Raw genomic sequence first — 12,201 nt, 5'->3', positions numbered from 1 at the left:
TTGGCCTTTGGTTCAGCCGGGAGGGGAGCTTTGTAGCGAGCGCCAGCGGGCACGCTCCAAAGATGGCACTTGCGGCTGCAGCAGCAGGAAGTGCACGGCCGGGCCCTTTTTTGCGGCCGCCTGGTGGGGCTGCCGACGTTGAGCCTCCGACGCCGGGCCTCTTCCTGCCGCCCTGAGCGAGCAGCCGGAGCTGCAGCCTTCTGCCTGTTTACAGGCGTCGAACGCACGTTGGGCTCCGAAGCCGCCGCCCCGCTATGCAAATGACTCTGGCTTGCTGTGCATCTTGGACGACGGCCTTCGCCTTGAGCTTGGCCTGCCATGGGGGGGATGGAAGGGGTGTAGCCGGCTCCCAGGCTGCTGGCCTCGGTGGCACCCTCTCGAAGGAACGCCTGGCTTTGGCCCCGGATCCCGCCTCACCCCACCGCCCGAGACTCCGCGATGTAGCGGGCCTGCGCCGGAGGGGCGCCCGTCGAGCCGGCGCGCTCCCATTTCATACTTACCTGGCAGGGGAGATACCATGATCACTAAGGTGGTTCTCCCAGGGTGAGGCTCATCCATTGCACTCCGGGTGTGCTGACCCCTGCGATTTCCCCAAATGCGGGAAACTCGACTGCATAATTTGTGGTAGTGGGGGACTGCGTTCGCGCTTTCCCCTGATTTGCTCTGGTCAAAGATAGACAGATACACGCTGCTGCTTGGGGGGCTCCACGAGCCAACAGGTGTGCGAGTCTCCTTTTGCTGCCTGCTGCGAGGGACTCTCAAGCAAGCACAGCCTGTTGGTGCCCCCTTGTGGCCCCATCTAGAAGCTGCCAAAGGGAAGCCGCTCGCTTTGCTGCTGGCTTTTGGTATCTGGGATTTGTTGTGAGCCTTTTTTAAAAGAGAGGAGGGGAGGGGAGGGGAGGGGAGGGGGGGGTTCCTTCCTTGGTCTTTGTTTTTTCGTTTTCCTCTCTCCGTTTAAACCCTTAACTCTTGATTTGGCGTCCTGATATCTTTGCTTGGCTGCTTTGGACACACCGGCCGAGTTCCCCCTGGGCCCGCTGGCTGTGGATGCCTCCGCTGGTGTAGTGACAGGAATTGGCCTTTGGTTCAGCCGGGAGGGGAGCTTTGTAGCGAGCGCCAGCGGGCACGCTCCAAAGATGGCACTTGCGGCTGCAGCAGCAGGAAGTGCACGGCCGGGCCCTTTTTTGCGGCCGCCTGGTGGGGCTGCCGACGTTGAGCCTCCGACGCCGGGCCTCTTCCTGCCGCCCTGAGCGAGCAGCCGGAGCTGCAGCCTTCTGCCTGTTTACAGGCGTCGAACGCACGTTGGGCTCCGAAGCCGCCGCCCCGCTATGCAAATGACTCTGGCTTGCTGTGCATCTTGGACGACGGCCTTCGCCTTGAGCTTGGCCTGCCATGGGGGGGATGGAAGGGGTGTAGCCGGCTCCCAGGCTGCTGGCCTCGGTGGCACCCTCTCGAAGGAACGCCTGGCTTTGGCCCCGGATCCCGCCTCACCCCACCGCCCGAGACTCCGCGATGTAGCGGGCCTGCGCCGGAGGGGCGCCCGTCGAGCCGGCGCGCTCCCAACTCATACTTACCTGGCAGGGGAGATACCATGATCACTAAGGTGGTTCTCCCAGGGTGAGGCTCATCCATTGCACTCCGGGTGTGCTGACCCCTGCGATTTCCCCAAATGCGGGAAACTCGACTGCATAATTTGTGGTAGTGGGGGACTGCGTTCGCGCTTTCCCCTGATTTGCTCTGGTCAAAGATAGACAGATACACGCTGCTGCTTGGGGGGCTCCACGAGCCAACAGGTGTGCGAGTCTCCTTTTGCTGCCTGCTGCGAGGGACTCTCAAGCAAGCACAGCCTGTTGGTGCCCCCTTGTGGCCCCATCTAGAAGCTGCCAAAGGGAAGCCGCTCGCTTTGCTGCTGGCTTTTGGTATCTGGGATTTGTTGTGAGCCTTTTTTAAAAGAGAGGAGGGGAGGGGAGGGGAGGGGAGGGGGGGGTTCCTTCCTTGGTCTTTGTTTTTTCGTTTTCCTCTCTCCGTTTAAACCCTTAACTCTTGATTTGGCGTCCTGATATCTTTGCTTGGCTGCTTTGGACACACCGGCCGAGTTCCCCCTGGGCCCGCTGGCTGTGGATGCCTCCGCTGGTGTAGTGACAGGAATTGGCCTTTGGTTCAGCCGGGAGGGGAGCTTTGTAGCGAGCGCCAGCGGGCACGCTCCAAAGATGGCACTTGCGGCTGCAGCAGCAGGAAGTGCACGGCCGGGCCCTTTTTTGCGGCCGCCTGGTGGGGCTGCCGACGTTGAGCCTCCGACGCCGGGCCTCTTCCTGCCGCCCTGAGCGAGCAGCCGGAGCTGCAGCCTTCTGCCTGTTTACAGGCGTCGAACGCACGTTGGGCTCCGAAGCCGCCGCCCCGCTATGCAAATGACTCTGGCTTGCTGTGCATCTTGGACGACGGCCTTCGCCTTGAGCTTGGCCTGCCATGGGGGGGATGGAAGGGGTGTAGCCGGCTCCCAGGCTGCTGGCCTCGGTGGCACCCTCTCGAAGGAACGCCTGGCTTTGGCCCCGGATCCCGCCTCACCCCACCGCCCGAGACTCCGCGATGTAGCGGGCCTGCGCCGGAGGGGCGCCCGTCGAGCCGGCGCGCTCCCAACTCATACTTACCTGGCAGGGGAGATACCATGATCACTAAGGTGGTTCTCCCAGGGTGAGGCTCATCCATTGCACTCCGGGTGTGCTGACCCCTGCGATTTCCCCAAATGCGGGAAACTCGACTGCATAATTTGTGGTAGTGGGGGACTGCGTTCGCGCTTTCCCCTGATTTGCTCTGGTCAAAGATAGACAGATACACGCTGCTGCTTGGGGGGCTCCACGAGCCAACAGGTGTGCGAGTCTCCTTTTGCTGCCTGCTGCGAGGGACTCTCAAGCAAGCACAGCCTGTTGGTGCCCCCTTGTGGCCCCATCTAGAAGCTGCCAAAGGGAAGCCGCTCGCTTTGCTGCTGGCTTTTGGTATCTGGGATTTGTTGTGAGCCTTTTTTAAAAGAGAGGAGGGGAGGGGAGGGGAGGGGTTCCTTCCTTGGTCTTTGTTTTTTCGTTTTCCTCTCTCCGTTTAAACCCTTAACTCTTGATTTGGCGTCCTGATATCTTTGCTTGGCTGCTTTGGACACACCGGCCGAGTTCCCCCTGGGCCCGCTGGCTGTGGATGCCTCCGCTGGTGTAGTGACAGGAATTGGCCTTTGGTTCAGCCGGGAGGGGAGCTTTGTAGCGAGCGCCAGCGGGCACGCTCCAAAGATGGCACTTGCGGCTGCAGCAGCAGGAAGTGCACGGCCGGGCCCTTTTTTGCGGCCGCCTGGTGGGGCTGCCGACGTTGAGCCTCCGACGCCGGGCCTCTTCCTGCCGCCCTGAGCGAGCAGCCGGAGCTGCAGCCTTCTGCCTGTTTACAGGCGTCGAACGCACGTTGGGCTCCGAAGCCGCCGCCCCGCTATGCAAATGACTCTGGCTTGCTGTGCATCTTGGACGACGGCCTTCGCCTTGAGCTTGGCCTGCCATGGGGGGGATGGAAGGGGTGTAGCCGGCTCCCAGGCTGCTGGCATCGGTGGCACCCTCTCGAAGGAACGCCTGGCTTTGGCCCCGGATCCCGCCTCACCCCACCGCCCGAGACTCCGCGATGTAGCGGGCCTGCGCCGGAGGGGCGCCCGTCGAGCCGGCGCGCTCCCAACTCATACTTACCTGGCAGGGGAGATACCATGATCACTAAGGTGGTTCTCCCAGGGTGAGGCTCATCCATTGCACTCCGGGTGTGCTGACCCCTGCGATTTCCCCAAATGCGGGAAACTCGACTGCATAATTTGTGGTAGTGGGGGACTGCGTTCGCGCTTTCCCCTGATTTGCTCTGGTCAAAGATAGACAGATACACGCTGCTGCTTGGGGGGCTCCACGAGCCAACAGGTGTGCGAGTCTCCTTTTGCTGCCTGCTGCGAGGGACTCTCAAGCAAGCACAGCCTGTTGGTGCCCCCTTGTGGCCCCATCTAGAAGCTGCCAAAGGGAAGCCGCTCGCTTTGCTGCTGGCTTTTGGTATCTGGGATTTGTTGTGAGCCTTTTTTAAAAGAGAGGAGGGGAGGGGAGGGGAGGGGAGGGGAGGGGAGGGGAGGGGGGGGTTCCTTCCTTGGTCTTTGTTTTTTCGTTTTCCTCTCTCCGTTTAAACCCTTAACTCTTGATTTGGCGTCCTGATATCTTTGCTTGGCTGCTTTGGACACACCGGCCGAGTTCCCCCTGGGCCCGCTGGCTGTGGATGCCTCCGCTGGTGTAGTGACAGGAATTGGCCTTTGGTTCAGCCGGGAGGGGAGCTTTGTAGCGAGCGCCAGCGGGCACGCTCCAAAGATGGCACTTGCGGCTGCAGCAGCAGGAAGTGCACGGCCGGGCCCTTTTTTGCGGCCGCCTGGTGGGGCTGCCGACGTTGAGCCTCCGACGCCGGGCCTCTTCCTGCCGCCCTGAGCGAGCAGCCGGAGCTGCAGCCTTCTGCCTGTTTACAGGCGTCGAACGCACGTTGGGCTCCGAAGCCGCCGCCCCGCTATGCAAATGACTCTGGCTTGCTGTGCATCTTGGACGACGGCCTTCGCCTTGAGCTTGGCCTGCCATGGGGGGGATGGAAGGGGTGTAGCCGGCTCCCAGGCTGCTGGCCTCGGTGGCACCCTCTCGAAGGAACGCCTGGCTTTGGCCCCGGATCCCGCCTCACCCCACCGCCCGAGACTCCGCGATGTAGCGGGCCTGCGCCGGAGGGGCGCCCGTCGAGCCGGCGCGCTCCCAACTCATACTTACCTGGCAGGGGAGATACCATGATCACTAAGGTGGTTCTCCCAGGGTGAGGCTCATCCATTGCACTCCGGGTGTGCTGACCCCTGCGATTTCCCCAAATGCGGGAAACTCGACTGCATAATTTGTGGTAGTGGGGGACTGCGTTCGCGCTTTCCCCTGATTTGCTCTGGTCAAAGATAGACAGATACACGCTGCTGCTTGGGGGGCTCCACGAGCCAACAGGTGTGCGAGTCTCCTTTTGCTGCCTGCTGCGAGGGACTCTCAAGCAAGCACAGCCTGTTGGTGCCCCCTTGTGGCCCCATCTAGAAGCTGCCAAAGGGAAGCCGCTCGCTTTGCTGCTGGCTTTTGGTATCTGGGATTTGTTGTGAGCCTTTTTTAAAAGAGAGGAGGGGAGAGGAGGGGAGGGGAGGGGAGGGGGGGGGTTCCTTCCTTGGTCTTTGTTTTTTCGTTTTCCTCTCTCCGTTTAAACCCTTAACTCTTGATTTGGCGTCCTGATATCTTTGCTTGGCTGCTTTGGACACACCGGCCGAGTTCCCCCTGGGCCCGCTGGCTGTGGATGCCTCCGCTGGTGTAGTGACAGGAATTGGCCTTTGGTTCAGCCGGGAGGGGAGCTTTGTAGCGAGCGCCAGCGGGCACGCTCCAAAGATGGCACTTGCGGCTGCAGCAGCAGGAAGTGCACGGCCGGGCCCTTTTTTGCGGCCGCCTGGTGGGGCTGCCGACGTTGAGCCTCCGACGCCGGGCCTCTTCCTGCCGCCCTGAGCGAGCAGCCGGAGCTGCAGCCTTCTGCCTGTTTACAGGCGTCGAACGCACGTTGGGCTCCGAAGCCGCCGCCCCGCTATGCAAATGACTCTGGCTTGCTGTGCATCTTGGACGACGGCCTTCGCCTTGAGCTTGGCCTGCCATGGGGGGGATGGAAGGGGTGTAGCCGGCTCCCAGGCTGCTGGCCTCGGTGGCACCCTCTCGAAGGAACGCCTGGCTTTGGCCCCGGATCCCGCCTCACCCCACCGCCCGAGACTCCGCGATGTAGCGGGCCTGCGCCGGAGGGGCGCCCGTCGAGCCGGCGCGCTCCCAACTCATACTTACCTGGCAGGGGAGATACCATGATCACTAAGGTGGTTCTCCCAGGGTGAGGCTCATCCATTGCACTCCGGGTGTGCTGACCCCTGCGATTTCCCCAAATGCGGGAAACTCGACTGCATAATTTGTGGTAGTGGGGGACTGCGTTCGCGCTTTCCCCTGATTTGCTCTGGTCAAAGATAGACAGATACACGCTGCTGCTTGGGGGGCTCCACGAGCCAACAGGTGTGCGAGTCTCCTTTTGCTGCCTGCTGCGAGGGACTCTCAAGCAAGCACAGCCTGTTGGTGCCCCCTTGTGGCCCCATCTAGAAGCTGCCAAAGGGAAGCCGCTCGCTTTGCTGCTGGCTTTTGGTATCTGGGATTTGTTGTGAGCCTTTTTTAAAAGAGAGGAGGGGAGGGGGGGGGTTCCTTCCTTGGTCTTTGTTTTTTCGTTTTCCTCTCTCCGTTTAAACCCTTAACTCTTGATTTGGCGTCCTGATATCTTTGCTTGGCTGCTTTGGACACACCGGCCGAGTTCCCCCTGGGCCCGCTGGCTGTGGATGCCTCCGCTGGTGTAGTGACAGGAATTGGCCTTTGGTTCAGCCGGGAGGGGAGCTTTGTAGCGAGCGCCAGCGGGCACGCTCCAAAGATGGCACTTGCGGCTGCAGCAGCAGGAAGTGCACGGCCGGGCCCTTTTTTGCGGCCGCCTGGTGGGGCTGCCGACGTTGAGCCTCCGACGCCGGGCCTCTTCCTGCCGCCCTGAGCGAGCAGCCGGAGCTGCAGCCTTCTGCCTGTTTACAGGCGTCGAACGCACGTTGGGCTCCGAAGCCGCCGCCCCGCTATGCAAATGACTCTGGCTTGCTGTGCATCTTGGACGACGGCCTTCGCCTTGAGCTTGGCCTGCCATGGGGGGGATGGAAGGGGTGTAGCCGGCTCCCAGGCTGCTGGCCTCGGTGGCACCCTCTCGAAGGAACGCCTGGCTTTGGCCCCGGATCCCGCCTCACCCCACCGCCCGAGACTCCGCGATGTAGCGGGCCTGCGCCGGAGGGGCGCCCGTCGAGCCGGCGCGCTCCCAACTCATACTTACCTGGCAGGGGAGATACCATGATCACTAAGGTGGTTCTCCCAGGGTGAGGCTCATCCATTGCACTCCGGGTGTGCTGACCCCTGCGATTTCCCCAAATGCGGGAAACTCGACTGCATAATTTGTGGTAGTGGGGGACTGCGTTCGCGCTTTCCCCTGATTTGCTCTGGTCAAAGATAGACAGATACACGCTGCTGCTTGGGGGGCTCCACGAGCCAACAGGTGTGCGAGTCTCCTTTTGCTGCCTGCTGCGAGGGACTCTCAAGCAAGCACAGCCTGTTGGTGCCCCCTTGTGGCCCCATCTAGAAGCTGCCAAAGGGAAGCCGCTCGCTTTGCTGCTGGCTTTTGGTATCTGGGATTTGTTGTGAGCCTTTTTTAAAAGAGAGGAGGGGAGGGGGGGGTTCCTTCCTTGGTCTTTGTTTTTTCGTTTTCCTCTCTCCGTTTAAACCCTTAACTCTTGATTTGGCGTCCTGATATCTTTGCTTGGCTGCTTTGGACACACCGGCCGAGTTCCCCCTGGGCCCGCTGGCTGTGGATGCCTCCGCTGGTGTAGTGACAGGAATTGGCCTTTGGTTCAGCCGGGAGGGGAGCTTTGTAGCGAGCGCCAGCGGGCACGCTCCAAAGATGGCACTTGCGGCTGCAGCAGCAGGAAGTGCACGGCCGGGCCCTTTTTTGCGGCCGCCTGGTGGGGCTGCCGACGTTGAGCCTCCGACGCCGGGCCTCTTCCTGCCGCCCTGAGCGAGCAGCCGGAGCTGCAGCCTTCTGCCTGTTTACAGGCGTCGAACGCACGTTGGGCTCCGAAGCCGCCGCCCCGCTATGCAAATGACTCTGGCTTGCTGTGCATCTTGGACGACGGCCTTCGCCTTGAGCTTGGCCTGCCATGGGGGGGATGGAAGGGGTGTAGCCGGCTCCCAGGCTGCTGGCCTCGGTGGCACCCTCTCGAAGGAACGCCTGGCTTTGGCCCCGGATCCCGCCTCACCCCACCGCCCGAGACTCCGCGATGTAGCGGGCCTGCGCCGGAGGGGCGCCCGTCGAGCCGGCGCGCTCCCAACTCATACTTACCTGGCAGGGGAGATACCATGATCACTAAGGTGGTTCTCCCAGGGTGAGGCTCATCCATTGCACTCCGGGTGTGCTGACCCCTGCGATTTCCCCAAATGCGGGAAACTCGACTGCATAATTTGTGGTAGTGGGGGACTGCGTTCGCGCTTTCCCCTGATTTGCTCTGGTCAAAGATAGACAGATACACGCTGCTGCTTGGGGGGCTCCACGAGCCAACAGGTGTGCGAGTCTCCTTTTGCTGCCTGCTGCGAGGGACTCTCAAGCAAGCACAGCCTGTTGGTGCCCCCTTGTGGCCCCATCTAGAAGCTGCCAAAGGGAAGCCGCTCGCTTTGCTGCTGGCTTTTGGTATCTGGGATTTGTTGTGAGCCTTTTTTAAAAGAGAGGAGGGGAGGGGAGGGGAGGGGAGGGGGGGGTTCCTTCCTTGGTCTTTGTTTTTTCGTTTTCCTCTCTCCGTTTAAACCCTTAACTCTTGATTTGGCGTCCTGATATCTTTGCTTGGCTGCTTTGGACACACCGGCCGAGTTCCCCCTGGGCCCGCTGGCTGTGGATGCCTCCGCTGGTGTAGTGACAGGAATTGGCCTTTGGTTCAGCCGGGAGGGGAGCTTTGTAGCGAGCGCCAGCGGGCACGCTCCAAAGATGGCACTTGCGGCTGCAGCAGCAGGAAGTGCACGGCCGGGCCCTTTTTTGCGGCCGCCTGGTGGGGCTGCCGACGTTGAGCCTCCGACGCCGGGCCTCTTCCTGCCGCCCTGAGCGAGCAGCCGGAGCTGCAGCCTTCTGCCTGTTTACAGGCGTCGAACGCACGTTGGGCTCCGAAGCCGCCGCCCCGCTATGCAAATGACTCTGGCTTGCTGTGCATCTTGGACGACGGCCTTCGCCTTGAGCTTGGCCTGCCATGGGGGGGATGGAAGGGGTGTAGCCGGCTCCCAGGCTGCTGGCCTCGGTGGCACCCTCTCGAAGGAACGCCTGGCTTTGGCCCCGGATCCCGCCTCACCCCACCGCCCGAGACTCCGCGATGTAGCGGGCCTGCGCCGGAGGGGCGCCCGTCGAGCCGGCGCGCTCCCAACTCATACTTACCTGGCAGGGGAGATACCATGATCACTAAGGTGGTTCTCCCAGGGTGAGGCTCATCCATTGCACTCCGGGTGTGCTGACCCCTGCGATTTCCCCAAATGCGGGAAACTCGACTGCATAATTTGTGGTAGTGGGGGACTGCGTTCGCGCTTTCCCCTGATTTGCTCTGGTCAAAGATAGACAGATACACGCTGCTGCTTGGGGGGCTCCACGAGCCAACAGGTGTGCGAGTCTCCTTTTGCTGCCTGCTGCGAGGGACTCTCAAGCAAGCACAGCCTGTTGGTGCCCCCTTGTGGCCCCATCTAGAAGCTGCCAAAGGGAAGCCGCTCGCTTTGCTGCTGGCTTTTGGTATCTGGGATTTGTTGTGAGCCTTTTTTAAAAGAGAGGAGGGGAGGGGAGGGGAGGGGAGGGGGGGGTTCCTTCCTTGGTCTTTGTTTTTTCGTTTTCCTCTCTCCGTTTAAACCCTTAACTCTTGATTTGGCGTCCTGATATCTTTGCTTGGCTGCTTTGGACACACCGGCCGAGTTCCCCCTGGGCCCGCTGGCTGTGGATGCCTCCGCTGGTGTAGTGACAGGAATTGGCCTTTGGTTCAGCCGGGAGGGGAGCTTTGTAGCGAGCGCCAGCGGGCACGCTCCAAAGATGGCACTTGCGGCTGCAGCAGCAGGAAGTGCACGGCCGGGCCCTTTTTTGCGGCCGCCTGGTGGGGCTGCCGACGTTGAGCCTCCGACGCCGGGCCTCTTCCTGCCGCCCTGAGCGAGCAGCCGGAGCTGCAGCCTTCTGCCTGTTTACAGGCGTCGAACGCACGTTGGGCTCCGAAGCCGCCGCCCCGCTATGCAAATGACTCTGGCTTGCTGTGCATCTTGGACGACGGCCTTCGCCTTGAGCTTGGCCTGCCATGGGGGGGATGGAAGGGGTGTAGCCGGCTCCCAGGCTGCTGGCCTCGGTGGCACCCTCTCGAAGGAACGCCTGGCTTTGGCCCCGGATCCCGCCTCACCCCACCGCCCGAGACTCCGCGATGTAGCGGGCCTGCGCCGGAGGGGCGCCCGTCGAGCCGGCGCGCTCCCAACTCATACTTACCTGGCAGGGGAGATACCATGATCACTAAGGTGGTTCTCCCAGGGTGAGGCTCATCCATTGCACTCCGGGTGTGCTGACCCCTGCGATTTCCCCAAATGCGGGAAACTCGACTGCATAATTTGTGGTAGTGGGGGACTGCGTTCGCGCTTTCCCCTGATTTGCTCTGGTCAAAGATAGACAGATACACGCTGCTGCTTGGGGGGCTCCACGAGCCAACAGGTGTGCGAGTCTCCTTTTGCTGCCTGCTGCGAGGGACTCTCAAGCAAGCACAGCCTGTTGGTGCCCCCTTGTGGCCCCATCTAGAAGCTGCCAAAGGGAAGCCGCTCGCTTTGCTGCTGGCTTTTGGTATCTGGGATTTGTTGTGAGCCTTTTTTAAAAGAGAGGAGGGGAGGGGAGGGGAGGGGAGGGGAGGGGGGGGGTTCCTTCCTTGGTCTTTGTTTTTTCGTTTTCCTCTCTCCGTTTAAACCCTTAACTCTTGATTTGGCGTCCTGATATCTTTGCTTGGCTGCTTTGGACACACCGGCCGAGTTCCCCCTGGGCCCGCTGGCTGTGGATGCCTCCGCTGGTGTAGTGACAGGAATTGGCCTTTGGTTCAGCCGGGAGGGGAGCTTTGTAGCGAGCGCCAGCGGGCACGCTCCAAAGATGGCACTTGCGGCTGCAGCAGCAGGAAGTGCACGGCCGGGCCCTTTTTTGCGGCCGCCTGGTGGGGCTGCCGACGTTGAGCCTCCGACGCCGGGCCTCTTCCTGCCGCCCTGAGCGAGCAGCCGGAGCTGCAGCCTTCTGCCTGTTTACAGGCGTCGAACGCACGTTGGGCTCCGAAGCCGCCGCCCCGCTATGCAAATGACTCTGGCTTGCTGTGCATCTTGGACGACGGCCTTCGCCTTGAGCTTGGCCTGCCATGGGGGGGATGGAAGGGGTGTAGCCGGCTCCCAGGCTGCTGGCATCGGTGGCACCCTCTCGAAGGAACGCCTGGCTTTGGCCCCGGATCCCGCCTCACCCCACCGCCCGAGACTCCGCGATGTAGCGGGCCTGCGCCGGAGGGGCGCCCGTCGAGCCGGCGCGCTCCCAACTCATACTTACCTGGCAGGGGAGATACCACGATCACTAAGGTGGTTCTCCCAGGGTGAGGCTCATCCATTGCACTCCGGGTGTGCTGACCCCTGCGATTTCCCCAAATGCGGGAAACTCGACTGCATAATTTGTGGTAGTGGGGGACTGCGTTCGCGCTTTCCCCTGATTTGCTCTGGTCAAAGATAGACAGATACACGCTGCTGCTTGGGGGGCTCCACGAGCCAACAGGTGTGCGAGTCTCCTTTTGCTGCCTGCTGCGAGGGACTCTCAAGCAAGCACAGCCTGTTGGTGCCCCCTTGTGGCCCCATCTAGAAGCTGCCAAAGGGAAGCCGCTCGCTTTGCTGCTGGCTTTTGGTATCTGGGATTTGTTGTGAGCCTTTTTTAAAAGAGAGGAGGGGAGGGGAGGGGAGGGGAGGGGAGGGGGGGGTTCCTTCCTTGGTCTTTGTTTTTTCGTTTTCCTCTCTCCGTTTAAACCCTTAACTCTTGATTTGGCGTCCTGATATCTTTGCTTGGCTGCTTTGGACACACCGGCCGAGTTCCCCCTGGGCCCGCTGGCTGTGGATGCCTCCGCTGGTGTAGTGACAGGAATTGGCCTTTGGTTCAGCCGGGAGGGGAGCTTTGTAGCGAGCGCCAGCGGGCACGCTCCAAAGATGGCACTTGCGGCTGCAGCAGCAGGAAGTGCACGGCCGGGCCCTTTTTTGCGGCCGCCTGGTGGGGCTGCCGACGTTGAGCCTCCGACGCCGGGCCTCTTCCTGCCGCCCTGAGCGAGCAGCCGGAGCTGCAGCCTTCTGCCTGTTTACAGGCGTCGAACGCACGTTGGGCTCCGAAGCCGCCGCCCCGCTATGCAAATGACTCTGGCTTGCTGTGCATCTTGGACGACGGCCTTCGCCTTGAGCTTGGCCTGCCATGGGGGGGATGGAAGGGGTGTAGCCGGCTCCCAGGCTGCTGGCCTCGGTGGCACCCTCTCGAAGGAACGCCTGG

The 12,201-nt window shown here is 61.8% G+C and overlaps 11 non-coding genes across 11 annotated transcripts; all 11 read left to right on the top strand.

Annotated features, from left to right (window-relative positions):
- The first annotated feature begins 492 nt into the window (after nucleotides 1–492).
- LOC142277395 (U1 spliceosomal RNA) lies at nucleotides 493–656 on the top strand. The gene has a single exon (XR_012740556.1). It is a non-coding gene; the product is annotated as a U1 spliceosomal RNA (small nuclear RNA).
- A 910-nt stretch (nucleotides 657–1,566) lies between these two features.
- LOC142277394 (U1 spliceosomal RNA) lies at nucleotides 1,567–1,730 on the top strand. Its single transcript, XR_012740555.1, has one exon. It is a non-coding gene; the product is annotated as a U1 spliceosomal RNA (small nuclear RNA).
- Nucleotides 1,731–2,640: 910 nt separating this feature from the next.
- Nucleotides 2,641–2,804, top strand: LOC142277393 (U1 spliceosomal RNA). Its single transcript, XR_012740554.1, has one exon. It is a non-coding gene; the product is annotated as a U1 spliceosomal RNA (small nuclear RNA).
- Nucleotides 2,805–3,705: 901 nt separating this feature from the next.
- Nucleotides 3,706–3,869, top strand: LOC142277392 (U1 spliceosomal RNA). The gene has a single exon (XR_012740553.1). It is a non-coding gene; the product is annotated as a U1 spliceosomal RNA (small nuclear RNA).
- A 925-nt stretch (nucleotides 3,870–4,794) lies between these two features.
- LOC142277391 (U1 spliceosomal RNA) lies at nucleotides 4,795–4,958 on the top strand. The gene has a single exon (XR_012740552.1). It is a non-coding gene; the product is annotated as a U1 spliceosomal RNA (small nuclear RNA).
- Nucleotides 4,959–5,874: 916 nt separating this feature from the next.
- On the top strand, nucleotides 5,875–6,038 carry LOC142277390 (U1 spliceosomal RNA). The gene has a single exon (XR_012740551.1). It is a non-coding gene; the product is annotated as a U1 spliceosomal RNA (small nuclear RNA).
- An 896-nt stretch (nucleotides 6,039–6,934) lies between these two features.
- On the top strand, nucleotides 6,935–7,098 carry LOC142277387 (U1 spliceosomal RNA). Its single transcript, XR_012740549.1, has one exon. It is a non-coding gene; the product is annotated as a U1 spliceosomal RNA (small nuclear RNA).
- Nucleotides 7,099–7,993: 895 nt separating this feature from the next.
- LOC142277386 (U1 spliceosomal RNA) lies at nucleotides 7,994–8,157 on the top strand. The gene has a single exon (XR_012740548.1). It is a non-coding gene; the product is annotated as a U1 spliceosomal RNA (small nuclear RNA).
- Nucleotides 8,158–9,067: 910 nt separating this feature from the next.
- LOC142277385 (U1 spliceosomal RNA) lies at nucleotides 9,068–9,231 on the top strand. The gene has a single exon (XR_012740547.1). It is a non-coding gene; the product is annotated as a U1 spliceosomal RNA (small nuclear RNA).
- A 910-nt stretch (nucleotides 9,232–10,141) lies between these two features.
- Nucleotides 10,142–10,305, top strand: LOC142277384 (U1 spliceosomal RNA). Its single transcript, XR_012740546.1, has one exon. It is a non-coding gene; the product is annotated as a U1 spliceosomal RNA (small nuclear RNA).
- Nucleotides 10,306–11,221: 916 nt separating this feature from the next.
- On the top strand, nucleotides 11,222–11,385 carry LOC142277340 (U1 spliceosomal RNA). Its single transcript, XR_012740506.1, has one exon. It is a non-coding gene; the product is annotated as a U1 spliceosomal RNA (small nuclear RNA).
- The last annotated feature ends 816 nt before the right edge of the window (nucleotides 11,386–12,201 follow it).

The sequence above is a fragment of the Anomaloglossus baeobatrachus genome, unplaced genomic scaffold, assembly GCF_048569485.1.
Source record: "Anomaloglossus baeobatrachus isolate aAnoBae1 unplaced genomic scaffold, aAnoBae1.hap1 Scaffold_410, whole genome shotgun sequence".
Taxonomy (NCBI): domain Eukaryota; kingdom Metazoa; phylum Chordata; class Amphibia; order Anura; family Aromobatidae; genus Anomaloglossus; species Anomaloglossus baeobatrachus.
The sequence above is the reverse complement of the archived record's forward strand: the minus strand, read 5'-3'. Positions and strand labels throughout refer to the sequence as shown.